Below are 22,875 nucleotides of genomic sequence, written 5' to 3' on the forward strand. Positions count from 1 at the left end.
TAAAAAACAAAGGCCTGCCCCGGGGGATGGGGTCCCCGGGGCCGTAAGTGGCCTGACGAGGGGGGCAACGCAGCCCCCTCCTAAAGAATAAAAAAAAAAAAGGCCATGACCCGGGGGTTGGGGTCCCCGGGGCCGATTAAGGCCTTGGGAGGGCCAAATTTATTTATTTCAACAAAAAAAATTAGGGTGCAGGCCCTGGGGGATGGGGTCCCCAGGGCCAGCAAATTAGAAAAAGAAGGGGGACACACAGCCCTCCTTCTTAAAAAAATAAAATAAATAAAAGACAGGCATCGCGCCGGAGGCCACGCCCCCTCCTTGCAGCACTCTGCAAACGCGCCCCCTGGCCAGTTGTAAGTTGGGAAATTAATTCCCCTTCAATACTGAGGGTCCCTGAGGGCCAACTAGCCCAACAGGTATCTCCAGTATGCGCCAGGGAGCTGCGTTGCAGACAGGTGTTTTGAGGCCACGCCCCTTTTTACACCTCTATGCAACGCAGCTCTGTGGCGCTTACTGGAGGTACCTAGTTGGCTAGTTTGACCCTAGGAACCCTTAGAATTCAAGGGGGTTTAATCTCTCAACTTAGAACGGCCACAGGGCGCATTTACACAGTGGTGAAGGGAGGGGACGGGGCCTGAGGTGACGTGTGCAAACACGCCCTGTGGCGCGTTTTAAGTTGGGGAAATAATTCCCTTTCAATCCTGAGGGACCCTGGGGGCCAACTAGCCCACCAGGTGCTTCCAGTAAGCGCCACTGCGCTGCGTTGCAGAGAGGTGGTCTAGGTCGTGCCCCTTTTTACATCTCTCTGCAACGCAGCTCTGTGCCGCTTACTGGAGGTACCTAGTGGTCTAGTTGGACCCTAGGGACCTTCATGATTCAAGGGGACTTAATCTCCCAACTTAAAACGGCCACAGGGCGTGTTTACACAGTGGGGAAGTGAGGGGACGGGGCCTGAGGTGACGTGTACAAACACGCCCTGTGGCACGTTTTAAGAGGTAGTTTTAATCCCCTGCTTTTATATACTAGGGGCTTACAGAGGAGGTCATGCTGATCACAGGGGGACCCCAACGCATAGTGTTCGCTCGTGTATGTAGGTGTTCTCACTGTATTCTGAGTGTCTTTTAACATAGCACTGGCTCTAGGACTGTTTAGTCAGACTCAGTTACCACCAGTATCTGTCTGAAAAAGTTGAGGGTACAGGATTATTTTGCAACAAGGCTTCTTTCTGCTCTTCTGTTTGTTCTTTCTGCACGTTATCCTTCTTCCTGCACTTTTCTTCGTCTTTGAGGACTTCTGTTGCTTCTTTCTGCATTTCTTTTTTTTCTTTCTGTGTGTTTTTTCTTCTTTCTTCACATGTCCTATCTCTGTAGGCATAGTTAGAAATTAGCATTTAAAAAACCTTTGAAATTCACTGAAAAAACCATAGGTTTCAGGCATGTTATAGTTAGGAATTAGCATTTAAAAAACCTTAGAAATTCACTGAAAAAAGCATAGGTTTCAGGGGCGTTATAGTTAGCTGGACTTTTCACTCGTTCAAAACCATTGAAATTCCCCCGTTATAGTTAGTTCAGCTAACTATAACTTGCGCGCCCGCAATGCACTGCTGATGACGTCACATATTACATCACTCATGACATGGTCAGTGACATCACTCATGACATCACTGATGACATCTCAAATGACATCACTCATGACATCATCCTTGTGATAGAGTGGCAGACGTCCTCTCCCCCTAATATAACCTTTGATACACACATTCAAAAATAGAAACTAAAATTTTCATAACAATGGACATACCAATATCAGTTACAACAACCTATTCAGTAATTCTAAGATCCACATACACATCCACTCATTCACCAACAGTCCTATACAGTCACTCATACATGTACTCACTCATCATATGTACTCATACACCTATACATCCTGTTACACAACGCCACTCATCCATAGAGTTACTCACACACATAGTCACTCATGCTAATAAAGAATCAAACATCCATTTACTTGCATATACAGTTATACACACACCACCACACTTACTTCTACAGAAACTTACACATAGTCTTTTAAACAATCACTTATAGAAACACATACTTATTCATACAGGAACTCTTTCAATCTCTCACTCTCACATATACTTACTTATATACACCAATAGTCACATATGCTAGTTTAAAACATATGTAGTTACTCATAAAGACACTATTGAGACAGTCATTCACTCACTAACACACCCATGCAAAAACTCATCCACCCATACAGTCCTGCACACATGCTGTCTTCAACACATACAAACAGTGAGTCACTCATTCATGCACCTATACACTACGTAATACCCCCACCGAACCATACAGACACTCAGACACTCATACTGATACTCAAAAAACCAACTAATAACCTATATAGACACTCATGTAGCTACTCACCAACCCATGCAGCCAGTTATACACAAAGTGAGAGACTGATATAGATATTTACCTATTTAAACATTACTCACTAAGCCATGTATTCACTAAGATACACTTAATCAGTCAGTTATACAATCAATTTTTCAAAAACAAATCATCCATTTAGACACTTATATACCCATTTATTCTTCCATCGACCTTGAGATATACATACATAAAACATATGTAATTTTCTGAAAAACACACATTCACTGTATGATGTCATCAGTGATGTCATCAGTGATGTCATTTGAGATGTCATCAGTGATGTCATGAGTGATGTCACTGACCATGTCATGAGTGATGTAATATGTGACGTAATCAGCAGTGCATTGCGGGCGCGCGAGTTATGTTAGCTGAACTAACTATAACGGGGGAATTTCAATGGTTTAGTACGAGTGAAAAGTCCAGCTAACTATAACGCCCCTGAAACCTATGGTTTTTTCAGTGAATTTCTAAGGTTTTTTAAATGCTAATTCCTAACTATAATGTGCCTGAAACCTATGGTTTTTTCAGTGAATATATATATAAATATATATATATATATATATATACACATGTACACAGGTGGTTCACTCACGGCCTCTTCCAATTGCCAGTGATCAAGGGCGGTGGTTACGCCCGAAACGCGTTTGGCTACGTATTTGTGCTGGGAGAATTGATGGACTGTACCCTTAGATTAAATGGGCAAACTCATTCTGTGTGGCTTCTTCATCTTTGGGCAACCTCTTGTTTTTTGTATAGCGGCCTGCCGAGCCGCGAAGGAGCCCCACCGCGCATTCAGCGGGTCTGCAGTGACAGAGATAAAGATACACTGCACGAAGGATGAGTCCGATCCACGGGTGATTATTTGGTCTGCCTGACTACTCCTGACATACCCACTGGGGTAAGATTGAACATTTTAATGGAAAAGGCGGAACCCACAGTGGTTTTATTTAAAGTGGACTGCAGAGACCAGCATGCAACCGTGTACACGCCCACTGGGGCGGGATATTTAAATGTACACAGGTGGTTCACTCACGGCCTCTTCCAATTGCCAGTGATCAAGGGCGGTGGTTACGCCCGAAACGCGTTTGGCTACGTATTTGTGCTGGGAGAATTGATGGACTGTACCCTTGGATTAAATGGGCAAACTCATTCTGTGTGGCTTCTTCATCTTTGGGCAACCTCTTGTTTTTTGTATAGCGGCCTGCCGAGCCGCGAAGAATCCCCACCGCGCATTCAGCGGGTCTGCAGTGACAGAGATAAAGATACACTGCACGAAGGATGAGTCCGATCCACGGGTGATTATTTGGTCTGCTTGACTACTCCTGACATACCCACTGGGGTAAGATTGAACATTTTAATGGAAACGGCGGAACCCACAGTGGTTTTATTTAAAGTGGACTGCAGAGACCAGCATGCAACCGTGTACACGCCCACTGGGGCGGGATATTTAAATGTACACAGGTGGTTCACTCACGGCCTCTTCCAATTGCCAGTGATCAAGGGCGGTGGTTACGCCCGAAACGCGTTTGGCTACGTATTTGTGCTGGGAGAATTGATGGACTGTACCCTTGGATTAAATGGGCAAACTCATTCTGTGTGGCTTCTTCATCTTTGGGCAACCTCTTGTTTTTTGTATAGCGGCCTGCCGAGCCGCGAAGGAGCCCCACCGCGCATTCAGCGGGTCTGCAGTGACAGAGATAAAGATACACTGCACGAAGGATGAGTCCGATCCACGGGTGATTATTTGGTCTGCCTGACTACTCCTGACATACCCACTGGGGTAAGATTGAACATTTTAATGGAAACGGCGGAACCCACAGTGGTTTTATTTAACCCCTTCCGTGCTCATGACGGAACGGTTCCGTCATGAGCATCGGTTGAGCTGTGCTCATGACGGAACCGTTCCGTCATGGCCCCGCACGCGCTCGAACCCTTCAGCACCGCGGAGGAATCCGCGCAGCGCTGAAGGGGTTAAAGTGGACTGCAGAGACCAGCATGCAACCGTGTACACGCCCACTGGGGCGGGATATTTAAATGTACACAGGTGGTTCACTCACGGCCTCTTCCAATTGCCAGTGATCAAGGGCGGTGGTTACGCCCGAAACGCGTTTGGCTACGTATTTGTGCTGGGAGAATTGATGGACTGTACCCTTGGATTAAATGGGCAAACTCATTCTGTGTGGCTTCTTCATCTTTGGGCAACCTCTTGTTTTTTGTATAGCAGCCTGCCGAGCCGCGAAGGAGCCCCACCGCGCATTCAGCGGGTCTGCAGTGACAGAGATAAAGATACACTGCACGAAGGATGAGTCCGATCCACGGGTGATTATTTGGTCTGCCTGACTACTCCTGACATACCCACTGGGGTAAGATTGAACATTTTAATGGAAACGGCGGAACCCACAGTGGTTTTATTTAAAGTGGACTGCAGAGACCAGCATGCAACCGTGTACACGCCCACTGGGGCGGGATATTTAAATGTACACAGGTGGTTCACTCACGGCCTCTTCCAATTGCCAGTGATCAAGGGCGGTGGTTACGCCCGAAAAGCGTTTGGCTACGTATTTGTGCTGGGAGAATTGATGGACTGTACCCTTGGATTAAATGGGCAAACTCATTCTGTGTGGCTTCTTCATCTTTGGGCAACCTCTTGTTTTTTGTATAGTGGCCTGCCGAGCCGCGAAGGAGCCCCACCGCGCATTCAGCGGGTCTGCAGTGACAGAGATAAAGATACACTGCACGAAGGATGAGTCCGATCCACGGGTGATTATTTGGTCTGCCTGACTACTCCTGACATACCCACTGGGGTAAGATTGAACATTTTAATGGAAACGGCGGAACCCACAGTGGTTTTATTTAAAGTGGACTGCAGAGACCAGCATGCAACCGTGTACACGCCCACTGGGGCGGGATATTTAAATGTACACAGGTGGTTCACTCACGGCCTCTTCCAATTGCTAGTGATCAAGGGCGGTGGTTACGCCCGAAACGCGTTTGGCTACGTATTTGTGCTGGGAGAATTGATGGACTGTACCCTTGGATTAAATGGGCAAACTCATTCTGTGTGGCTTCTTCATTTTTGGGCAACCTCTTGTTTTTTGTATAGCGGCCTGCCGAGCCGCGAAGGAGCCCCACCGCGCATTCAGCGGGTCTGCAGTGACAGAGATAAAGATACACTGCACGAAGGATGAGTCCGATCCACGGGTGATTATTTGGTCTGCCTGACTACTCCTGACATACCCACTGGGGTAAGATTGAACATTTTAATGGAAACGGCGGAACCCACAGTGGTTTTATTTAAAGTGGACTGCAGAGACCAGCATGCAACCGTGTACACGCCCACTGGGGCGGGATATTTAAATGTACACAGGTGGTTCACTCACGGCCTCTTCCAATTGCCAGTGATCAAGGGCGGTGGTTACGCCCGAAACGCGTTTGGCTACGTATTTGTGCTGGGAGAATTGATGGACTGTACCCTTGGATTAAATGGGCAAACTCATTCTGTGTGGCTTCTTCATCTTTGGGCAACCTCTTGTTTTTTGTATAGCGGCCTGCCGAGCCGCGAAGGAGCCCCACCGCGCATTCAGCGGGTCTGCAGTGACAGAGATAAAGATACACTGCACGAAGGATGAGTCCGATCCACGGGTGATTATTTGGTCTGCCTGACTACTCCTGACATACCCACTGGGGTAAGATTGAACATTTTAATGGAAACGGCGGAACCCACAGTGGTTTTATTTAAAGTGGACTGCAGAGACCAGCATGCAACCGTGTACACGCCCACTGGGGCGGGATATTTAAATGTACACAGGTGGTTCACTCACGGCCTCTTCCAATTGCCAGTGATCAAGGGCGGTGGTTACGCCCGAAACGCGTTTGGCTACGTATTTGTGCTGGGAGAATTGATGGACTGTACCCTTGGATTAAATGGGCAAACTCATTCTGTGTGGCTTCTTCATCTTTGGGCAACCTCTTGTTTTTTGTATAGCGGCCTGCCGAGCCGCGAAGGAGCCCCACCGCGCATTCAGCGGGTCTGCAGTGACAGAGATAAAGATACACTGCACGAAGGATGAGTCCGATCCACGGGTGATTATTTGGTCTGCCTGACTACTCCTGACATACCCACTGGGGTAAGATTGAACATTTTAATGGAAACGGCGGAACCCACAGTGGTTTTATTTAAAGTGGACTGCAGAGACCAGCATGCAACCGTGTACACGCCCACTGGGGCGGGATATTTAAATGTACACAGGTGGTTCACTCACGGCCTCTTCCAATTGCCAGTGATCAAGGGCGGTGGTTACGCCCGAAACGCGTTTGGCTACGTATTTGTGCTGGGAGAATTGATGGACTGTACCCTTGGATTAAATGGGCAAACTCATTCTGTGTGGCTTCTTCATCTTTGGGCAACCTCTTGTTTTTTGTATAGCGGCCTGCCGAGCCGCGAAGGAGCCCCACCGCGCATTCAGCGGGTCTGCAGTGACAGAGATAAAGATACACTGCACGAAGGATGAGTCCGATCCACGGGTGATTATTTGGTCTGCCTGACTACTCCTGACATACCCACTGGGGTAAGATTGAACATTTTAATGGAAACGGCGGAACCCACAGTGGTTTTATTTAAAGTGGACTGCAGAGACCAGCATGCAACCGTGTACACGCCCACTGGGGCGGGATATTTAAATGTACACAGGTGGTTCACTCACGGCCTCTTCCAATTGCCAGTGATCAAGGGCGGTGGTTACGCCCGAAACGCGTTTGGCTACGTATTTGTGCTGGGAGAATTGATGGACTGTACCCTTGGATTAAATGGGCAAACTCATTCTGTGTGGCTTCTTCATCTTTGGGCAACCTCTTGTTTTTTGTTTTATATATATATATGTATATATATCCATCACCAAAGTTTGCCTCGAGAAAGGGGAGCCCACACAGGAAGGTGAGTATTTTGCTGCTTTATTGTGTGGAGATTGCAGTGGAAGAACAGCAAACCGCTTCACGCGGTAAAGTCCAGTCCTGACGCGTTTCGTGCTTCAACAGCACTTTGTCAAAGGAAAACGGACTAGCGGAGGATACATCCGGCATGAATGGCACACTTTTAAATGATTTCTTCGCCTCAGTGGGTGTGGCCTCAAACATGTGGCCTGATGGTCTGTGTAGTGCTGGGTTTTTCTACATTGAGTTGCCGGTTGCATCTTCGGTAAATTAAAAGTATTCCCAAGTGGGTTGTGGAGCCGGTTCTGCTTGTTCAAACACCTCCGTTAATGTCACCACAAGCCCCTCTTGCTCCTTAGCTGCCTCGTCGGTTGGCGCTGCAGCATGGGCTGCTCCTGCAGCTGGGCTCACCTTGCGGCTCAGGCAAAAGCCGCAATACATCCATCACCAAAGTTTGCCTGGAGAAAGGGGAGCCCACACAGGAAGGTGAGTATTTTGCTGCTTTATTGTGTGGAGATTGCAGTGGAAGAACAGCAAACCGCTTCAAACGGTAAAGTACAGTCCTGACGCGTTTCGTGCTTCAACAGCACTTTGTCAAAGGAAAACGGACTAGCGCAGGATACCTCCGGCATGAATGGCACAGTTTTAAATGATTTCTTCGCCTCAGTGGGCGTGGCCACAAACGTGTGGCCTGATGGTCTGTGTAGTGCTGGGTTTTTCTACAGTGAGTTGCCGGTTGCATCTTCGGTAAATTAAAAGTATTCCCAAGTGGGTTGTGGAGCCGGTTCCGCTTGTTCAAACACCTCCGTTAATGTCACCACAAGCCCCTCTTGCTCCTTAGCTGCCTCGTCGGTTGGCGCTGCAGCATGGGCTGCTCCTGCAGCTGGGCTCACCTCGCGGCTCAGGCAAAAGCCGCAATACATCCATCACCAAAGTTTGCCTGGAGAAAGGGGAGCCCACACAGGAAGGTGAGTATTTTGCTGCTTTATTGTGTGGAGATTGCAGTGGAAGAACAGCAAACCGCTTCAAACGGTAAAGTACAGTCCTGACGCGTTTCGTGCTTCAACAGCACTTTGTCAAAGGAAAACGGACTAGCGCAGGATACCTCCGGCATGAATGGCACAGTTTTAAATGATTTCTTCGCCTCAGTGGGCGTGGCCACAAACGTGTGGCCTGATGGTCTGTGTAGTGCTGGGTTTTTCTACAGTGAGTTGCCGGTTGCATCTTCGGTAAATTAAAAGTATTCCCAAGTGGGTTGTGGAGCCGGTTCCGCTTGTTCAAACACCTCCGTTAATGTCACAACAAGCCCCTCTTGCTCCTTACCTGCCTCGTCGGTTGGCGCTGCAGCATGGGCTGCTCCTGCAGCTGGGCTCACCTCGCGGCTCAGGCAAAAGCCGCAATACATCCATCACCAAAGTTTGCCTGGAGTAAGGGGAGCCCACACAGGAAGGTGAGTATTTTGCTGCTTTATTGTGTGGAGATTGCAGTGGAAGAACAGCAAACCGCTTCACGCGGTAAAGTCCAGTCCTGACGCGTTTCGTGCTTCAACAGCACTTTCTCAAAGGAAAACGGACTAGCGCAGGATACCTCCGGCATGAATGGCACACTTTTAAATGATTTCTTCGCCTCAGTGGGCGTGGCTGCAAACGTGTGGCCTGATGGTCTTGTAGTGCTGGGTTTTTCTACAGTGAGTTGCCGGTTGCATCTTCGGTAAATTAAAAGTATTCCCAAGTGGGTTGTGGAGCCGGTTCCGCTTGTTCAAACACCTCCGTTAATGTCACAACAAGCCCCTCTTGCTCCTTAGCTGCCTCGTCAGTTGGCGCTGCAGCATGGGCTGCTCCTGCAGCTGGGCTCACCTCGCGGCTCAGGCAAAAGCCGCAATACATCCATCACCAAAGTTTGCCTGGAGAAAGGGGAGCCCACACAGGAAGGTGAGTATTTTGCTGCTTTATTGTGTGGAGATTGCAGTGGAAGAACAGCAAACCGCTTCACGCGGTAAAGTCCAGTCCTGACGCGTTTCGTGCTTCAACATCACTTTGTCTAAGGAAAACGGACTAGCGCAGGATACCTCCGGCATGAATGGCACACTTTTAAATGATTTCTTCGCCTCAGTTGGCGTGGCCACAAACGTGTGGCCTGATGGTCTGTGTAGTGCTGGGTTTTTCTACAGTGAGTTGCCGGTTGCATCTTCGGTAAATTAAAAGTATTCCCAAGTGGGTTGTGGAGCCGGTTCCGCTTGTTCAAACACCTCCGTTAATGTCACCACAAGCCCCTCTTGCTCCTTAGCTGCCTCGTCGGTTGGCGCTGCAGCATGGGCTGCTCCTGCAGCTGGGCTCACCTTGCGGCTCAGGCAAAAGCCGCAATACATCCATCACCAAAGTTTGCCTGGAGAAAGGGGAGCCCACACAGGAAGGTGAGTATTTTGCTGCTTTATTGTGTGGAGATTGCAGAGGAAGAACAGCAAACTGCTGCGTGTGGGGCAGGAGCCGGTTATTGAGAGAAGATTTTGTCAGCGGGGACCTAAGTCATTCCCCTCCGCCCACTGTGGTGTTTTATTTGAACTATCTTTGGGGGCCAAGGCACGGCATCTCACCTGAGCAATACTGGGCACTACAAAGACCATCAGGCCACGGAAAGAGGCCACGCCCACTGAGGCGGAGACTCGCATTTGTGTGGTGCTTCAAAAACTGCTGTGCTGCCGCCTCTTCAGTTCCTTTGCCTTTGAAGAAGTGATGCAGATCACGGAACGCGTCAGGCTGGACAATTCATTTGGTGGGGTATGGCTGTTGTTTCCTCGCTGCAACCCCCTCAATAAAGAAAGTTTGGCTATTGAACATCCTGTTGTGAGGCTCCTCCATTGCAGGCAACTTCTTTGTTGGATTTTGGGCGGCATGCCTGAGCCGCGGAGGGAGTCCCGGTGTTTCCGAGCACTCCTGTAACGACGCCATCGGCGCCGCTGCGTGTGGGGCAGGAGCCGGTTATTGAGAGAAGATTGTGTCAGCGGGGACCCAAGTCATTCCCCTCCGCCCACTGTGGTGTTTTATTTGAACTATCTTTGGGGGCCAAGGCACGGCATCTCACCTGAGCAATACTGGGCACTACAAAGACCATCAGGCCACGGAAAGAGGCCACGCCCACTGAGGCGGAGACTCGCATTTGTGTGGTGCTTCAAAAACTGCTGTGCTGCAGCCTCTTCAGTTCCTTTGCCTTTGAAGAAGTGATGCAGATCACGAAACGCGTCAGGCTGGACAATTCATTTGGTGGGGCATGGCTGTTGTTTCCTCGCTGCAACCCCCTCAATAAAGAAAGTTTGGCTATTGAACATCCTGTTGTGAGGTTCCTCCATTGCAGGCAACTTCTTTGTTGGATTTTGGGCGGCATGCCTGAGCCGCGGAGGGAGTCCCGGTGTTTTCGAGCACTCCTGTAACGACGCCATCGGCGCCGCTGCGTGTGGGGCAGGAGCCGGTTATTGAGAGAAGATTGTGTCAGCGGGGACCCAAGTCATTCCCCTGCGCCCACTGTGGTGTTTTATTTGAACTATCTTTGGGGGCCAAGGCACGGCATCTCACCTGAGCAATACTGGGCACTACAAAGACCATCAGGCCATGGAAAGAGGCCACGCCCACTGAGGCGGAGACTCGCATTTGTGTGGTGCTTCAAAAACTGCTGTGCTGCCGCCTCTTCAGTTCCTTTGCCTTTGAAGAAGTGATGCAGATCACGAAACGCTTCAGGCTGGACAATTCATTTGGTGGGGCATGGCTGTTGTTTCCTCGCTGCAACCCCCTCAATAAAGAAAGTTTGGCTATTGAACATCCTGTTGTGAGGCTCCTCCATTGCAGGCAACTTCTTTGTTGGATATATATATATATATACATATATATATATATATATATATATATATATATATATATATATATATATATATATATATATATATATATATATAACCTACTGACAGTCGCCAGTAGGGAGTTATAGTTAGGATGTAGTTTCCATTGGAAGAGAGTTTATTCATTTGACAATAACTTTGGTGTCGCTTGACAAATCCTCGCAAAATGATCAAAACTATTTCAACGCTCAATTCAGCGGCTCTATTGAAAGTTTTGGGATGGTCCGTCAAGCAAGGCCAAGAAAAAGTGGTGGTCCCAAAACACGTTTTCCTCATGTTAATTTCTATAGGAACTTTAGACATGTTACAGTCCGAACTGCTGAATGGAATTACACCAAATTTGGCAGGAAGGTAGATGTTGGACCAGTAAAGTGCCTTTTTGTGATTTGGTGTAAATCCATCCAGTAGTTGCGGAGTTATTTAAAGACATTTCCAATTGTATATATAGGGACTCGAAGGATCCACAAACCGTCCCGATCTTGTGCTGAGATCTGATTGGCTGCCAACACTTCAAACCAGGAAGTGTTTGCAGCCATCTTGGGACTCTGCTTAAGCAGAGTCCCACAGCAAACACTTTGTCTCCAACACGCAAGTGCATTAAAATGCTCTTGCTTGCTGGTGGCAGAGCAAAATGGCTTTCACAGAGAGGGAGTTGCATGTTTAGCAGCTCTCTCTGTTAAAGCAATGCTGTCTCCCCCAGCAGGCGGAGTGCCGATACAGACAATGGGGGCCTTCAGGCTCCCCCGCGATCCCCAATGAAATATACTGGGTGCCCTGGGATGGGACCAGGGCACCCAGAATAGATGCCGGGCTCCGGCGCTTGTGGTCCCCAGGGCCGAAATTGGTCCAGGCGTAGTACCGCACAGCCCCCCCCCCCCCAAATAAAAAAAAATCTAGGAAAAATAAAAAAGCCGGGTGACGGGGTCCCCAGGGCCGAAATAGTCAGGAGAGGGGGACACACGGCCCCCCTTTCTTAATAACAAAAATAAAAAATAAATAACATTTTTAAAAAGCTTCCCGGAAAGTCCCGGAAGCCCTGCCCCCTTTCATCACCACTTTACAAGCACGCCTCCGGCGCACTAACAGTTGGGGGATGAAGTCCTCTTGAATGCTAAGGGTTCTTGGGGGCCAACAAGACCTCCTGTTACCTCCAGTAAGTCCCACACAGCAGGATTGCTAAGAAGTCTTCGTAGGCCATGCCCCCTTTCTCCACCACTCTGCAAACACACCTCCTGGTGCACTACTGGTTGGGGGATGAAGTCCTCTTGGCTGCTCAGGGTCCTTGGAGGCTAAAAAAAACGTCCTATTACCTCCAGGAAGTCCCACACACTTGGATTGCTGAGCGGTCTTCGTAGGCTACGTCCCCTTTCTCCACCACTCTGCAAATGCACCACCTGGCACACCACTGGTTGGGGGTTTAAGTCCTCTTGGATGCTGAGGGTCCTTGGGGCCAAGAAGCCCTCTTGTTACCTCCAGTAAGTTCCACAAGGCCTGCTCCCTTTCTCCACAACTCTACAAATTCTACTACTAGTTAAAAAACATAGAAATTAACTTAAAAAACCAAAGGTCACAGAGACGTTATAGTTAGTTAATAGAATTTGAAAAACCTTTGAAATTCACTTAAAAAACCTAAGGTTACAGGGATATTATAGTTAGGAAATAGAATTTTTTTTAAACTTGGAAATTCACTGAAAAAAACAAAGGTTACAGGGACGTTATAATTAGGCTCAGATTTCTCTTGTACAGAACCAGTGAAGTTCGTCTGTTATAGTTACGTGAGCAAACTACAAAGTACTCCCCATAATGTTCCTCTTATGACCTAACATATAACATCACTCATCAAATCGTCAGTGACGTCACTGAAGACATCTCAAATTACATCACTGATGACACCATCCACGGAACCACTCGCACACCCATATAACCTCTCATACGCCCACTCATAAACCCATTCACAGACCCATACCAGTACTCACAAACCCACTCTCTCCTCCATAGAGTGACTCACATAACCACTCACTCACTCATACAGCCACTCACCCAACCATTCACTCACCCATACAGTCACTCATACAACCAGTCACTCACCCATACAGCCAGTCACATAGCCCCACACTCACACATACAGCTACTCACACACCCACTTATTTACCTACAGTCACTCACGCACCCACTCATTTACCCATACAACCTCTCAACACAGCCACTCACTCACCCATACAAGTACTCACACATTCACTCACACACCCACTTACATACCGATTCATGCATCTATAGAAGCACTCTCATATCTACTTACTCACCCATATTCACACAGCCACTCCCTCTACAATACAACCATTCACACACTTAACCAAACACTCACTGAAACCGCCACTCACCCGTACAGCCATTTACACACCCACTGACACACAGAGGTTCATGAAGACTTCATGCTATTACAATATTCTTAGTTGAGAATATTGTGTTTTTTTCATGTGCAGTTTGTCACTAGTTGCCTTGCAGATAATGTCAGAAGACTAGATTTATTGTACTTATTTAATGATTTTTGCAATACCAACTAACACTCAAAAGGAGCATCTTGTCACAAAGTCAAATAGTTATAAAAGGTAGTGAGACTAGACAACAAAATTAGAACAGATGTGCTAACAGAACTTTTCTAAAGAGGGCAGGACTTTGTATTTACCAAAGAAATAGGGGACGCTGATTCCAGATGCATGTCTTTTTTAGTTTTTGTTAGTAACCCCCTGCACTGCCCCACTATTTGTCCCTGATACCAGCTACTACTGATGAGTGCATGATTATATGCTATCTGCACAAGTTAGGCCCATGTAGCAAAAGCTGATCATTTCTTACATTGTCCTTTTTTTCACAATAATATTTCTGCTGTGAACTTTTGCACATATTTGCATGCGCAACAATGTTGGACTAGTTTATCTGAAACTACTTTGTTTACACATCTAGCTGCGCATAACATTTTCATGATGCCTCGAACACCATGTACAAGGCCTCAGTACGCACAATGTACAAATGTTGTTCTATCTTCATCCATGGGGCCACAGGGCTATCTACATATCCATAAAATTGCTAATCTATACTTACATCACAAGGATGTTTTCTATTATAAATAATGAGCATCCCAAAGGATTAGCAGAGGACACACTTTAGCTGACAAGAGGGTCCCTGCATGCTGAGACTTCACCACGCAGCGGTCTGACATCTCTGTGGGGGGGTGTCCAGTTCGTGACCAAGACGGGCCCCTACATTCTCTTCCGCCAGGTAATGGGGTTAGATCATCCCTTGGGGTTATTCTTGGCTTCACACCTACACACACTCTAGGTATGTGCAGAGGAGGGTTTGTATAGTAGGAGTATGCCTGATTGCTACCTTGTTTATATTCCTGCATATATACACTGTTTTAGCACCATGGTAGAACTATGTCTACTTTTCACTCTTCTGGTGCTTGTAATCACTTTCATCTGCTTCTGTCTATTGATGATCACAATAGATGTATTCTATTCAAGAATAACGTTGGTTCAGTAAATATATTAAAAACGTCCCAGTGTGTATTGTCTGTATATTTCTCTGAGCACATGTAAGCACAAGTGACTGAGCGAAAAGGTCTGATCTGTTACCACGATCCCTGAGGGGTCAGGGTTATCATGTTCAGTAGTTGCCAGAAACCATTCACTCCCTGGTAGGGTTAGGGGGACTTATGGTGGCACTGTGAGCTAGCTGGTCTCTAGGCCAACATATCCTGAGGGGTTCCCGGTATCAGTCTAACCACCTCACCCAAAATTGATGTTGTCCAACAAATGCACAGGGCCTACGGATTAGTGGGATCTAAATGACATCTAGGAATCTTGACTAGAATTACAGCATTCAAGGGAAGAGCCCTGATGATATTATGCTTGGTGAACGTATCCATGATTTATGGGTTAGCTCCCCTTTCTGGTAACTGCATCTTGGTTTATTTGTGAGACCTTCTTTGTGGGGATGAGACAACATGCAAATATAAGCACTAGACTTTTCATTATGGTTGCCCCAAGGATAGGTGTGTTAATTCCACACCCTAGATGTAAATATACAGTTAGCTCCAGGGTTTGGAATGTATGGGGATTGCAAGTTGAACGCTGCGAATGCCCTGAACAATTTAAAATTACCCAGCGATTCAGTAATGATTGTATGTCTGATTTCCCCAGTAATTCTTCATTCTCCACCAGTGTTTCTCCCCCAGAGATTTCAGCTGCGGAAAGGGGAAAAGTTACAGGTCCATGGTTTTCGAAGAGGCTTGTAACTTCATGGGGTTGAGGAGGGGGGGTTGATTGGGGGGGGGGGGCAGTAACCCTAATACCTGCCCCACCTAGAATTCTGGGGAATTCAAATATCAGGCAAGCTAACCATTTTCTTCTCCTTATACCTGCAATGCAAGCTTGGTAAATGTCCAGCTTAAACAGGCAAAACGAGGGCTGAATGTCTACTTTTCTGTTGGTGGAACTCATGAGAAGTGCCTTTATTCACCGTACACATGCTTGATCTGATTATATGCATTGTCTAATGCTTCAGTGTGTTTTCATTTCTCAGTGTGTCTGTAACTTACTACAGGTTTAGAGTAGAATAAATGGTTTATTCAGTACAAAAAAGGAGCTACTTCTGGAGTACATGCAAGTACTCTTGGCTTTTCCCAGTCTCTCCAACAAACTGTCCCTTAGCTTCAAATACTAACACTCCATCATAGAACCTGACCAGTGGAACATTGTAAACACTGAGCGCTGGGTCTTTTACCAAAGTGTAGACTCTTAACGCTCTCGCATAGTAAATGCTGTATAGTTAGATATAACAAGCTGTCACAAAAATGGCTATGATCAGTTCAATAGTTCACTATTTTATGTTTTATTATCTCCTTTTGTTGTGCTGGGTTACTTTTTTTAAAAAAGAAAATGGCCTTGTATCCTATGTGCCCTTTTTTTTTTGTTGTTTGAATTTCTTTATTGGGTTTTTACATTTGTTATTGCTTCATGATTTCGTACATCATTTCAAAGTAATAAAACACAATTACAAATGGGCGTGAAGTACTTGCGATCATCAACATATATTTTACTATTTCGCAATGTTATCACTATTTAGTCCATGTTGAAAGACTGTTAGGGAATAGTCTTCTCGTTGTTCTGAGCTTGTCAGCGACACTGTCTCATGTTCGGGTAGTATTTGTCGCCGATGGGCGTGTTTGAATTTTTCGCTGATGTGTAAAGTTAACATGCCTATTCTTGTCTAAATGTGGTCCCAACAAACTGACGGCGGAGTAATGTCCGCCAACGCGAACTTTCAGCAATTAGGGTAAACTGTGGGGAAAAGAAGGGGGAGCTTTGGACCTAAAATCAATAGGATCGATATTGTCGATGATATCGTTTTTTTTGTGAGGTGTGGAGGTATGGAAGTATGTATATGGAGGGAGGGTTGGGGTTGTGACCCTCATTCACAAGGTGCTCCATTACAGTCTAGGGGGGGGATTCCCGGCGTGTCGTTTACCCAAGGTTGGCTCTGGATTGGGGGGTTCTCTTGCGGTGTTGCTGCGTTGGAGCTAGCCAGAGATACCGGCGGGGTCTGGGGTTGGGAGTCTGCGGGTGTCTCCGGCGGGTTTGTTTCATGCGTGACCGTATGCAATAATTGCGCCCATTCTAATGAGATAGGATGCTTACGGAGTCCATTTACCTTTTCTTCCCTGAGTACCTCTTCCTCAGCCTATCCCCATTTTTTCATAGCTCCTATCCAGGCTGCTTCTGGGGGTCCCGTTGGGGACCGCCAGTGCATGGCTATTCCCCTTTTCGCTAATAGGAGGGCCAGAGACATGAAACGGCACTGTACTTTTTCGGTCTTCCGCCTGCGGAAGATCCCGAGAGCACTTGCTTCCCATGTAGACATAGTCGTGATGCTGGTCGTTGCCCTGAGCGTCCGATAGACCCTGTCCCAGTAGTTTTGAATGGTGGGGCAGTGCCAGAACATGTGTTTGAAGTCCGCTTCGGGGTTTGACATTGGGGGCATGCAAAGTGTGTGTCTGGGTAGAACTGATGAAGACGGCGTCGCGTGAGATAAGCTCTGTGGAGGATATTGAACTGTGTGTTCCGAAACCGTGCATTCCTGGAGACCTTTTTGGGGTATTCTATGGCTGTATTCCATTCTTTGTCGTTGACTACCCTTTCTATTTCTGTTTCCCATTTTTGACGTAAGAGCTGTAGGGAGGGGAGAATTAGTCCCCGTACAGCTTTGTTGAGCCACGTGACCAGATGTCGTCCCAGTCCCATGTGCAAAATGGTTTGTATCACCGGGTGTGTCGGGGGTTCCCCTTTGTTTGGTTTCCAGTACCGGCGGCTGCTGTCTATGCATTGTCTGTGGGTTGAAAATTGCCCAGGCGGGAGATCGTATTGTTCAGTCATCTGGGCATATGTTTTGAGTTGGCCTTCCTCAAACAGGGATTCCACCTCCGTGACTGCCAGGTCAGTCCATACTTGGAGTGGTCCTGCGGTGTAGTATGTCTCATCTCTGGGGAAACCTACCAGCAGGAGTAGGGGCGAGTATGGGGGTCTACCCTTGGACATGCGATGTATTCTCATCATACAAGTGCGGGCTATGGACACCTGTAGTGGCTGGGTACGCATGGGCTTGGTGCCCGGTAGCAGCAGCCTATGGATTGCCGGCAGCGGTATGCGGACCTCCACGGTGGTGGTCTCCCCTGTATGGCGTCCCGCCGTCCAGTATGCCAACCACTGTAGTTGGACCGCCAGGAAGTATGCCTCAATGATGGTGCTCCCAATCCCCCTCCCGTCGTGGGCAGGTATAATGTTGATAGCACAACCCTGTGTCGGCTCCCTCCCCAGATCAGCTCGGTGAGTAGGGTATCTAGTTCCTTAAAGAATGAACGTGGTGGTATAACTGGGAGGTTGGCGAAATGATAAAGTAGTCGAGGGACCATTATCATTTTTGCCAGTGCCACTCGTCCTATAGGGGCAATATTTTCTAGAATCCCACCGCCGTTCGAAGCCCCGCCAACGCCCTGCGATGGTTCCCTTCAAAGAGGTCCTCGGGGGTATGGTACAATCTCACTCCCAGATACCTGGGCGCCTCAGCGTTCCACGCGAGTGACTGAGGTCCGATCTGCACTTCGAATGGGGCCAAGTGAGGGCTCGGCGGGTATATCGTGGATTTCTCCCAGTTCACTTCGAGGCCGGAGGCGGCCGCGAAGTCTCTGAGGGCCCCCCAGAAGAACAGGAGAGGAGATAGCGGGCAACCCTGTCTGGTTCCCCTTTCCACTGCGAATGTTGGAGAGATATATTTACCTATTCTGACTCTAGAGGAGAGGCGTGTGTAGAGGAGTTTTGTGTATGCCAGCAGGACCGGTCCGATGTTAATTTTACTGAGGACCTCGAATAAATACGGCCATAGTAGCGTATCGAATGCCTTTTCGAGATCTAATATTAGGCATGCCGCATTGGGGAACTGCATACCCATCCTGTCTTGTATGTGGAATAGCCTGCGTAAGTTTTGCGATGTGTTTCGCCGCGGGATGAAACCGCATTGGTCAGGATGAATCAACGGTGTTAGAATTTGGGCAAATCTTTCTGCTAAGATTTTGCCTAATATCTTGCAGTCTGCGCTGAGGAGGGTAATTGGTCTGTATGAAGAGGGTAGCGTTGGATCTCTATGTGGTTTTAGGAATGTGACTACGATCGATTCCCTAAGGGAGCCTGGTAGTTCACCTCTATCTAGTGCGTCATTATACATTGTGACCATGTGCGGGGTCAATTGGGCTGAGAAGGTGCTATAATATTCGAGTGGAAAGCCATCCATTCCAGGGGCTTTGTTCCGTGCTAGTGCCCTGATCGCTTGAGTTATATCCACAGGTTTAATTCTCCCCTCCATTGTTTTTTTATCCGCTTGCGGGACTTGGGTTAGAGGTAATGAGTGCAGAAATCTAGTAGTTGCATGAGGGTCATTCTGTCTTGGGGCTTGATAAATGTCAGAGTAAAAGTTATGGAAGATATGCAAGATGTCTGGTTGTGAGTGTCGGAGCATACCCAGCTTGTCTCTGATCTCTGTGATTGGTTTTACCTCTGAGTCCTGTTTGGCGAGCCATGCTAGGAGTGTCCCTCCCCTATTGCCCTCCCGATGAACCCTGGAGGCATATATCCTAAAATTATATTTACAGTGGTCCCTCAGAGTTTCTGCCAGATTTGTCTTGGGCTTGGCCACTTGTTCTTAGGTAGCCTCACCTCAGTCCGCTTTTTTCGAGAGGTCTGCTAAGGCGTGCTCTGCCACTTGTAATTCTGCGCACCCCTACTATTTGTTGTATGCAATGCACCCTCGCTACCACTTTGCATGCATCCCATTCGATCAGCCGAGATGTTGCCGTTCCCGTGTTCAATGTGAAGTGTTCCTGCATGTGTTCCCCGTGTTCTTACCTGAACACCTGGTCTGTGAGGCATTCTCGTGGTAATTTCCAGGTAGGTATGGGGGGGTGAGGTGGTCTCCATTTAAGGGTCAGTGTGTGTGCTTTGTGATCCGATAGCACCCTTCCTAGATAATCTGAGTGTTGCACTTTTGAGAGTAGGGTAGTTGTTCTGCTTGGGTTTTCGGATCAGATAGAACCCGCTCAACAGAGCCTCTCTAACCCAGCCAGAACGTTACCCCCTCCCTAGGGCCTATTCACACCTAAATAACCACATATATATACCACCTAAGGACAGGGAATTCCTACTATATATATATACCAAGACCTCTTATAATACAAGTGGCGGCCTCGCGGTCCCAAATGGACCCAGGACTTCCTACCCAGACGGCAGCCTCAGCCTCGCGGTCCCAAATGGACCCAGGACTTCCTGCCCAGACGGCAGCCTCAGCCTCGCGGTCCTAAATGGACCCAGGACTTCCTGCCCAGACGGCAGCCTCAGCCTCGCGGTCCCAAATGGACCCAGGACTTCCTGCCCAGACGGCAGCCTCAGCCTCGCGGTCCCAAATGGACCCAGGACTTCCTGCCCAGACGGCAGCCTCAGCCTCGCGGTCCCAAATGGACCCAGGACTTCCTGCCCAGACGGCAGCCTCAGCCTCGCGGTCCCAAATGGACCCAGGACTTCCTGCCCAGACGGCAGCCTCAGCCTCGCGGTCCCAAATGGACCCAGGACTTCCTGCCCAGACGGCAGCCTCAGCCTCGCGGTCCCAAATGGACCCAGGACTTCCTGCCCAGACGGCAGCCTCAGCCTCGCGGTCCTAAATGGACCCAGGACTTCCTACCCAGACGGCAGCCTCAGCCTCGCGGTCCTAAATGGACCCAGGACTTCCTACCCAGACGGCAGCCTCAGCACGAGTTCATCCTATGATTACCAGGACATACAACAAGGGAATCAGTGTTACTATGTATCAGATCACACAAGGACTGCCAGTTGAGCACAACCTGTTCCCCAGTTCGAGGGGCTCCTTTCTCCCTTATTCAGTTACCACCTACCCGATCAGGATTAACATCTGTTTATGTCAAGTCACAGCTGACTAGAAGAATAGGCTACCCTCTCATGCAAGAGCACATGTTGGTTCACTACAAACTGGATACTTTATTTAGTCATTACATCACGAGTTCATCCTATAATTACCACGACATACAACAAGGGAATCAGTGTTACTATGCATCAGATCACACAAAGACTGCTAGTTGAGCACAACCTGTTCCCCAGTTCGAGGGGCTCCTTTCTCCCTTATTCAGTTACCACTTACCTGATCAGGATTAACATCTGTTCATGTCAAGTCACAGCTGACTAGAAGAATAGGCTACCCTCTTATACAAGAACACGCAGCACATGTTGATTCACTACAAACTGGATACTTTATTTAGTCACTACATACACGCTCACAGAACATAATACGTATCACATACAACCTGCAAAGAAAAGTGAAAGATTAAGTTGTACACTCTAATAAAAAGGGGTTGACATCACCTTGGTCGTATGTAGCCTGCACTCAATGGTCATCTAGGTTCCCTTCTCGTCTGTGCCTCGGCTTCGCCTGGAAGTCACACCTCCGCAGTCACGGATCTACTCCCTTCTCCTTCTCCGAGTCACTGGGACCTCTTCCTCATCGGCTACTCTCTTTTCTTTGGCTATTCTGTTAGAAGAATATCTGTCTCTCGGTTTTTCTCCACCTTCAAGTTTGTCATCTGTCTTCCCTGGAATAAGTAGTAGCTTTACTGCTAACGGCCAGGTGCCGCCTACGGACTAAAAGCAAGTGCCAGTGTCTGCCTCAGACTTTCACTAATATAGATGTGCATTTTCTCATGGAAAATTCCAGCCCGTAACCTGCCGCCCACCAAATTCTTGTACCTCCCCGTGCCAAGGACACGTTCCCAGCCGGCCGGCCTGATGTAGTGTCTTCGGCATGAAGAAAAATACAATCCTTCGATAAGGGCCGGCCTGAACCGGTTCTCTCCAAGCGAATAACACCTCCTAACTAAAACACTGCCTATGACCTAGAAGCATCCCAAGCTGCCAGAGCAGGAGGAAAGATGGAGTCTCTCCCGTTTAAGGCCTACCAGGCCTGAATTCAGCACGGCTCCATGAAATACCCTCACTACAGAACAGATTACCCCTAATACTAATGAATCTATCCCCTAGGATATGTGTGCAAACCCTGATCTATGGGGAAGAACACAGGATCATGTCGAAGTGCCTAATAAATAGGCTCTATACACTACTCTAACCCTTAGACTTGGATGGAAAGAGACTGAAGTCACAGTAGTTATGCTTTAACACAAGAAAAGGCCGGAGCAGTACATTTCACCCTTGACTTCAGTCTATTATACATTCATTAAACAGAACTAACATCGGTGGAAGAATAATATGAAACAAAGCTAACGAATCTATCCCCTAGGATATGTGTGCAAACCCTGATCTATGGGGAAGAACACAGGCCTAATAAATAGGCTCTATACACTACTCTAACCCTTAGACTTGGATGGAAAGAGACTGAAGTCACACTAGTTAATCACAAGAAAAGGCCGGAAAAATCGAGCAGTACAGTAGTAGAGCATAAAAATCTATTGAGGCGCACTCGTAGGTCATGCGGGATGGGGTGAAAAGAGTACAGCTTGGTGGTGGGGTTTCGTGCTCTCCACGCGTCCGTCAATGCCCAGTGTTTCACCCATATATTAAAGCGTTCCGTTTGCCTATGTGCGAGTGAATGAGCGGTTGGGGGTGGGATCTGTCTAGTTTAGTGTCTAAGGTGCAGTTGTAATCACCGCAGAGTATCCACGGGGTGAGCGTGTGATAGGTTAACATTCCAGTGAGGCGACTCCAAAAAGTGGCCTGCTCTACATTAGGGGCATATATACTCCCTATCAGTATGGGTTGCCCTTCTAATAATCTCTCTATCACTGCGTATCGCCCTTCCTTATCTAATACTCACGCCTGTTCTTTAAAGGGAGTTCCCGGTCTAATCCAGACCAGAGTCCCTCTGGCATATGCTGAGTACGCTGTGGCGCAGATGATACCCCTCCATTTTTTACGCAGGCGTTCTACCTCTGTCGCTGTCAGATGTGTCTCCTGTAGGAGGGCTATGTGCGCTTGCTGTCTCTTTATGTAGGCG

At 47.9% G+C, this 22,875-nt stretch overlaps 1 protein-coding gene across 1 annotated transcript in view; it reads left to right on the plus strand.

Annotated features, from left to right (window-relative positions):
* The window catches only part of MARCHF11 (membrane associated ring-CH-type finger 11), a 292,091-nt gene that overhangs the window by 178,450 nt on the left and 90,766 nt on the right, over positions 1 to 22,875 (plus strand). The gene's annotated exons all lie outside the window — the stretch shown is intronic.

Source organism: Triturus cristatus, chromosome 5_1, assembly GCF_964204655.1.
Source record: "Triturus cristatus chromosome 5_1, aTriCri1.1, whole genome shotgun sequence".
Classification (NCBI taxonomy): domain Eukaryota; kingdom Metazoa; phylum Chordata; class Amphibia; order Caudata; family Salamandridae; genus Triturus; species Triturus cristatus.